The following is a 6,981-nucleotide window of genomic DNA, read 5'->3' as shown; positions in this document are numbered from 1 at the left end:
GCCTCTTACCTCCTGGTCGGGCTTCTTTTGTTCCCCCTCTTCTGACCTGGGTTGACCTACAGCCTGGAGGGTATGATTATAAAATTGAGGTAGAGGAAGGTGCGATGACATCTTATTCCCCTTTCTCACCTCCTCCACTCCACGAGGAGGTACAAGAGACCTGTCCGGGACCCCTAGGAGGCCTTCACTCAATGGCAGTTGTTCTTTATATCCACATAGCACACTCCTCAGCATCTAACAACTAGAAACCAACATACAGTATGCCCAGCCAGAGGCCAACACAGTACCGAGATGCCCACAGTCCAGGGGCTAATTTCTAGGACTCTATAAAAAGCCAGTGTGGGAAATTTCCTGGGGCTCTTGTCTAAGAACAGAGCTGAAGGCTTTTTCCTGGTTTAAATTTCACTCTGGGGGCAGAATTCACCCCTGGAACAAGCCTACAATAAGTTCAGCTGACATGTGGCACTGCTGTTTGGGGAACTCCTGCCAGCTATTCCTTTCTGCCCTGAGTCCCTGGTGCCCTGGGTCAGTGGGTATCTGGAAGTCCTCCTGGGGGAAGGCTGCATCCTTCAGTACCTTCTAAATTTAGGACTTGGGTTCTGTGAGTCATTCCTGAATCTGCTTTGCTCCCTCCTCTAGGAATGTGCTCCCATGGTATTTTTATCCTCTGCTGCCTCAGACTGATTAATAAGTCCCAGAATCCCACAGAAGCCACACACCAAGAAGAGCGCCGGGCTCCCACTTGCCCAGGTCAGCTCTGGCTTTACTCTGACCAGATCCTATGCTCCTCCCCAATAACTCTTGCCTCCCTGTTCCCACCCTACTTCCAAAACCAGAGCCCACACACCTGGGTGGGGTAGCCTCAATGCGGGCTGGCTCTAAGCAGGACTGTGATGGCCATGAGGGGAGAAGAGTGGAGTGAAGCTTGGATGCTGAGCAGAACATTCATATGAAGTCAGGAAGATTGATTCTGGACCAGCATTCTTTCATCCTCTATGCAAGGGCTCCTGGTGAGATGTTTGTTCATTTCCAGGAGGCCAAGGTTTTCTTTTTCTTTTTCCTTTCAGGATTGAGGATTGAACCCAGGGTCTTTGCATTGAACAACATGCCCAGCCTTTAAAAAATTTTGAGACAGGATCTCCCTAAATTGCCCAGGCTGGTCTTGAGTGTGCAATCGTCCTGCTTCAGCTTTCCAGAATGCTGGGATTATGGGTGTATACCACCATGCCCAACTCTAGGTGAGCTCTCTACTTCCATGGATTCCCTTTCTCCCTCATAAATAAGGGGTTTGAACCAGAATTCTACAAGGGAGACTTGGACTAAAGTTGAAAGTACCACTGAGCCAGGCTTCTAATTTCAAACAAGATGGCACGGGGTGGAGTATCTGATGTCTAGGGCACACTGTTTCCCACTCAGGCTGCCCCCAACTTCTGTTCCAATCAGAATAAATACAGTGCAAGAACCTGTTATCAGCCTTTCTAGACTTCTGACATTCAAAGAAAAAGTCATGCATAATCCCACATTCTGCAGTGGTTGGAAAGAGCCCAAGGTCTTGTCTGGTTTGCCCAGGGCTGTAATGTACAACTTGGGTGGGGGAGTGGATCACCTTAACTCAGAGGCCTCAGATAGTAAGAGAATTGTATGTGTGTGGAGGTGTCAACACTCAGACAGCTCTTCTCTGCCAGGTTCCTGGGGCCAGAAGAAGAGAACCTTGGCCTCTCCTTGACTTGCAGAAATCCAGGCACCATGACACAGCGGGCAGGTAACAAGGAGATGGGCCAGCGTAGGGCTGCTGCATCTCCACTCTGTCTGGCTAGAAGAGAACTCCATCTGCCTCAACTTGTTTTCCCAAGGAACAGCATAGCCAATAAGCACTTCACATGTACCTAGTGTTGTTCTATGCACCAAACAGGTGTTTACTGTTAATTTATAGGTAAACCTCAAGACAACCCTTCATAAAGCTTACCACCCTCACTTTACAGACATCTGGAGGTAGAGAGGGACAGTGACTCACTTCGGATCAGAACATGAAGTCACTGGAAAGCTGAAGAGAAACCAGGTCTGACTGCAGTCCTAGCTTCCATTTGCTACCCCAAAGAGGCTCTTCTCAGAGTATACATTAGACACTCAATAAATGTTTGATGATGTTTGATCACTGCCACGTAATGGAAAGATCCCTATCCTAGTCCAGCTCTACCCCAACTCTTGCACTTCCTTAAGAGAGTTCTTTTCCTTTTTAAGCCTTAGTTTCCCAGGCTAAAAATAGAAAGGGTAAGTGAAGGGCCAGATAATTAGATAACTTGTAGGTGGGGAGGATGTATATCTATAAAAACTCATCTTTCCTGACCCGCCTAAAGAATCCCAAACATCAAGTTTCCCCAGGTCCTAAGCCCCAATAACACTTGAGAGAAACAAACTGCCTACATCTCAGCTCCACTGCCACAAAGAACAGAAAAAGATCACTTCCCTAGTCCGAGTTGCATGATCCTGCAGGTGGCAGGGTGTTTCTACAGTGCCATCTCACTCCTCCATTTGTGCCCATAGTTTCTATAGCCTTACTTTCTCTCATCATCCAGGCCAGCCCTGGTATCACCTCCCAGCACTTGGGAGGCTGAGGTAGGAGGATCTCCACGAGTTCGAGGACAGCGTGGACTACATAGTGAATTCAAGGCCTGAACTACAAAACAAAACAACAACAAAAGGAAGGGCTCCAGGCCCTAAGGACTCCTTCCTCACAGACCGCTGAGTTTTGGGGCAAACCCCTGCTACTTCTGGCCACTCAGTTTTGTAATTTGCTGAAAGAGGAACTGAGTTCCTCCACCATCATCTGACTAGAATCATCATTTCATCTTTATAGACTGCTTGGGAATTATCATTTTCAGCCCCGATATCATCTGACCCTCCCAACAAGGTAATCTCGTTTATAAATAAGAAAGCCTGTGTTCCCAAGGGAACAGAATTACCCGTCACACAGCAAGGCAATGACAGGTTGGGCTACAGTCTTGGGATCCTCCCGATCATTCGCTGGTCTTCTACACTCTGCGACGCTGGGGCTCTGACTTTCTCTGACTTCTGGCCTTATTTGTAAAAGGACAGTGTGAGGATAGAATGAGGAGAGAATAAAAAGGGCTGTGCTTTGGAAACCATAAAGGAAAGTATCACAGAAAGATAAGTGGACTGTTCCGTTACTGCTTATTGCAGTTGTCTTCCCTAAGGCGCCCCCGCGCGTCCATGCAGGGGCGCTCCGACTACGCAGGCGCCCTGTGGTGTTTACGGAAGCCGCGAGGTCTGGTGTTTGCAAGAGCGCTTCTCGCTGCGGGCGCTCCGGGGCACTCTGGCCCTTGCGGGCTGGCCCCTATTCCCCTAGTGATTATAAGCAGGCCGGCACCACTGCTTCCTGGGACCCCATTCGGCATGCGTGTGTCGAGGCGTTTGCACTGCCTCTTAGCTGCAGCGATCTGAGTAGTGAAAGGAGACACTGCGCTGTCGCCTTCGTCCTTCCCCCGATTCCCGCATCTTTCAGTGCTTCGCTCAACCTCAGGTGCAGCTTCTGGTTCCCATCACCGGAAACATGAAAGCTTCGGAGAATCCCACTGGGAGCGCCGAAGCATGGATGCATGGGTGCTGTAGTTCACGGCTAGGACCTTTTGGGACTGGAACGCAGTACAAGTCACATTTCCCGGAAGTCCGAGAGTCAGAGTGGCGGAGGGGCCCGCGGCATGTTGGGAGATGGAGTTTGGGGAACGGAAGAGGGTTTTAAGTTGGTTGGAGGCGCTGTGAGGCTGAGGAGTCAAGGGCTCTGAACCTGGGCAATGGGTTAGAGTTAAGAATTACGCAGTAGCTAGCCTCAAAACCGTAACGTTGTTAGGGCTGTGTCTTAGCAAGAACACTACTGTCCGCATTTTCCACACGGTCCCTCCCCAGCACTTGTGCCAGGTCGAACTCAAAGAGGTGACCATTGCCTTGGGAAACTGTTTTCATCTTACTGCTATTAAATAAACATTTCTGCAGTGACAGAAATGTTCTGTATCTGCGCTATCTATATCTAATATGGTACCCACTGGTGTGACTCCTGAATACTTGACACGACTAAATGCCATGAAGGAATTAAAATTTTTACCTAGTTGAATTTAACTGTAATTGGTTTCAATTAATTTATATTTAATGGCCATCTGTGGCTTGGCCCAGCGTATTGGACCGTTAGTAAACTAGACTGCCTCTCATCCTCAACACAAAAGTCAACCCTCCCACACATCCCACTGTACCCAGGCTTAGTGAAGCTTCCAATCTTGCTGTCAACTCACTGCTCATAACAGTTTTAGCAGATCCCTCCTCCACTGTTTGTCCCTTGATACCTAAAAATTAGTTCAGATTGTAAAATCCTGCCCTTCTGTTCATTAGGCTGTAACAACAGGACCCAGAAAGTCAGCTGTAAAATTAGCAGGAAGTAATGTTTTCCCCCAAGGACATATGACAGCTGTAAAATGTCATAATGATCTCCTGCTTTGAGTAATCATTTTTTTTCCTTACTGATTAGCATCGTTTTCTAAAATCATAGAGGTATCAAAAACTTTGCTATTCAAAATTATATAAACAAGAACGAAACTCTGGCTTGGGAAATCCAAGTCACTAACTGGACAGGATTTACAACCTTGGTGAAACATTCAGATAAGGAGTTGCTGAACATACCTCACAGCTGCTTTAACTTTATTATTTCCAAGAAAATGGGACCGTGGGTCCACTCACTGCCCTACTCTGCTTTGTGCCAATCAAAATATTTCTTTAAGTGTTACCTAATCTATGTGGTTGGCTGAGGCCTAAATAGGCTAAGATGGGAGCTGGGCTGTTGGCCCAAGCCACTGGTGACTCAATAAAAACACTATACCTGATACTGAAGCTGGCCATTGCTATGCTTTCATTGGTGGACAACATGCTGCATTTCAGTGTGCATATTATGCTGCACACACCCATAAATTCCTTCCGGGTATCTCTGGCAGAAGCCAGTGTAGTGATAGGGCTACTAGTCATCACCATCAGCTTGGGCTACTGCACTATCTACAGCAGCCTCTTCCTGGATTTCTCCTTGCTTATGCTCAGAGTTACCTCTCTCAGCTTCCTGTCTGTGATTGTGGACAGCTTTCTGGCCATCATATGTCACTCTGATATAAAACTTTGGTAACTGGGTCCTGAGCAAAAGGGCTCCTCGCTGATCTTTGGGTCTTTGCCTTGGGCCTTGGATTGACTTCATTCCTGGGCTGTAACAGAAAAGACATTACCATCAACATGTCATAGAGAACTAGGATGGAATCATGAATGAAAACTGCTGCTTGTCATGAGTCTCTTAAGAATGTGATCCTAGGGCTGGGGATTTAGCTCAGTGGTATAAGGGCCTGCCTTGCAAGCAGGCAGTCGTGAGTTCAATCCCCGGTACCGATAAAAAGGAAAAAGACAAAAAAAAAAAAAAAAAAAAAAAAAAAAGAATGTGATCCTAAATGGCCTTGGTGGGGCATGCCTGTAATCCCAGCATTCTAGCAGGTGGAGGGGAGAGGATTCTAGAATGCTGTAATCCCAGCATTCTAGCAGGTGGAGGGGAGAGGATTGCAAGTTTGAGTCCAGTCCGGGCAACTTAGTGGCATAGTCCCTGTCTCAAAACAAAAAAGGGGACAGAGTTATAATTTAGTGTGAGTACCTATACAGAAGCAATAAACATATAATTAAAATTAAATAAATATATAAAGTGATCCCATGAACATAATATTTCAATTTACTTCTCCCAGTGCTCCCAGTGTTTGTAATGCTGTTGCTATACACCAAGAACTTCCTGGTGGCCTTGCAAGAGGCTTAGCACACTGACTTGACAAACCACTCAAGGACCACCCTCCAATATGAATATCCTTTAGGTCACGATGCTGGCTATGCCTGGGGATTTTCACTCTGTATTGGTTACCAGGACATGCCATCAACTGTGTCACTCTTTTTTAGCTGGCTTGGCCTAAGAATAAGCCCAAGGGAGCAATTTACATGGGCATTCTGTCACATGCCAATTCAGTCCCATTATCTATGCCTGTTTAAACAGAGACATCTGCTACCCTTCTTACAAATCATCTCCAGGCATGTTCTGTGGCAGGCAGAGATGTCAAGAGTATGAATGGGAAGGATGGTGCACAGCCTGCTCTCAGTGTGGCCCTATGACCTAAGTAGTGACCTCTTCCAGGAGAAGGCACAGATACAGAATAAAGAAGGGACAGGTCACAACTGGCTGGTTGAATTGTGAAAGATAACCCCTTCTCACAAGTGCATTGGTGCCCTCTTTTGAATATTTTCCTGGAGTTTACACATTTATTCTGTGTGTGACATTAGTAGTAGGCGTCAAGGGTGATAAATATATTTATTGTTCTACGCAACTATTCTTACTATGTGGATGATACTGACAATCTGAATGAAAGACTTGTTTTTACTGTGCCTTGGTCATGGGTTTTTTAGGCAGGGCCTCACTATGTAGTTCAAACTGATCTTGAACTTGCTATGTAGTCCAGGCTGGCCTTGAACTCATGGCAGTCCTCCTGACTCAGCCTCCTGAGTGCTGGGATTACAGACATGTACCACCATGTCCAGCTGCCTTAGTAATAATAGAAAATGACTCCAAGTATTTTACTGTGGGATACTGTGAACTATTGTAATGCAAATATGCTTGAACTTACACTAATAGAAAAATAAAAGTTGGTTGTATTAAAAATGCACTTGTTTTTCCTAGAAGAAACTAGAGAGATGAGATTCATCTTCTACCAGATTCCTCTTTCCAGAGTGAGGTAGTGAACTTTATTTATCTGGCAACATTTTGAAGCCTAGAGTGTGAAACTTTTACTAAATAAAATTATACAACTCAGGGGCTGGGGATTTAGCTCAGTGGCATAAGCGCCTGCCTTACAAGCAGGCAGTCGTGAGTTCAATCCCCAGTACCGATAAAAAAGAAAAAGGCAA

At 46.2% G+C, this 6,981-nt stretch overlaps 1 long non-coding RNA gene across 1 annotated transcript; it reads left to right on the top strand.

Annotated features, from left to right (window-relative positions):
• The first annotated feature begins 701 nt into the window (after positions 1–701).
• LOC134477703 (uncharacterized) lies at positions 702–6,655 on the top strand. The gene is made up of 3 exons (XR_010049853.1): positions 702–750; positions 1,068–1,238; positions 1,686–6,655. It is a non-coding gene; the product is annotated as an uncharacterized LOC134477703 (long non-coding RNA).
• The last annotated feature ends 326 nt before the right edge of the window (positions 6,656–6,981 follow it).

The sequence above is a fragment of the Cavia porcellus genome, unplaced genomic scaffold (genome assembly GCF_034190915.1).
Source record: "Cavia porcellus strain 051 isolate PalLab524CR breed Dunkin Hartley unplaced genomic scaffold, mCavPor4.1 scaffold_9, whole genome shotgun sequence".
Taxonomy (NCBI): Eukaryota; Metazoa; Chordata; class Mammalia; order Rodentia; family Caviidae; genus Cavia; species Cavia porcellus.
Note: the sequence above shows the minus strand (reverse complement) of the source record. Positions and strands in the feature narration are given on the sequence as shown.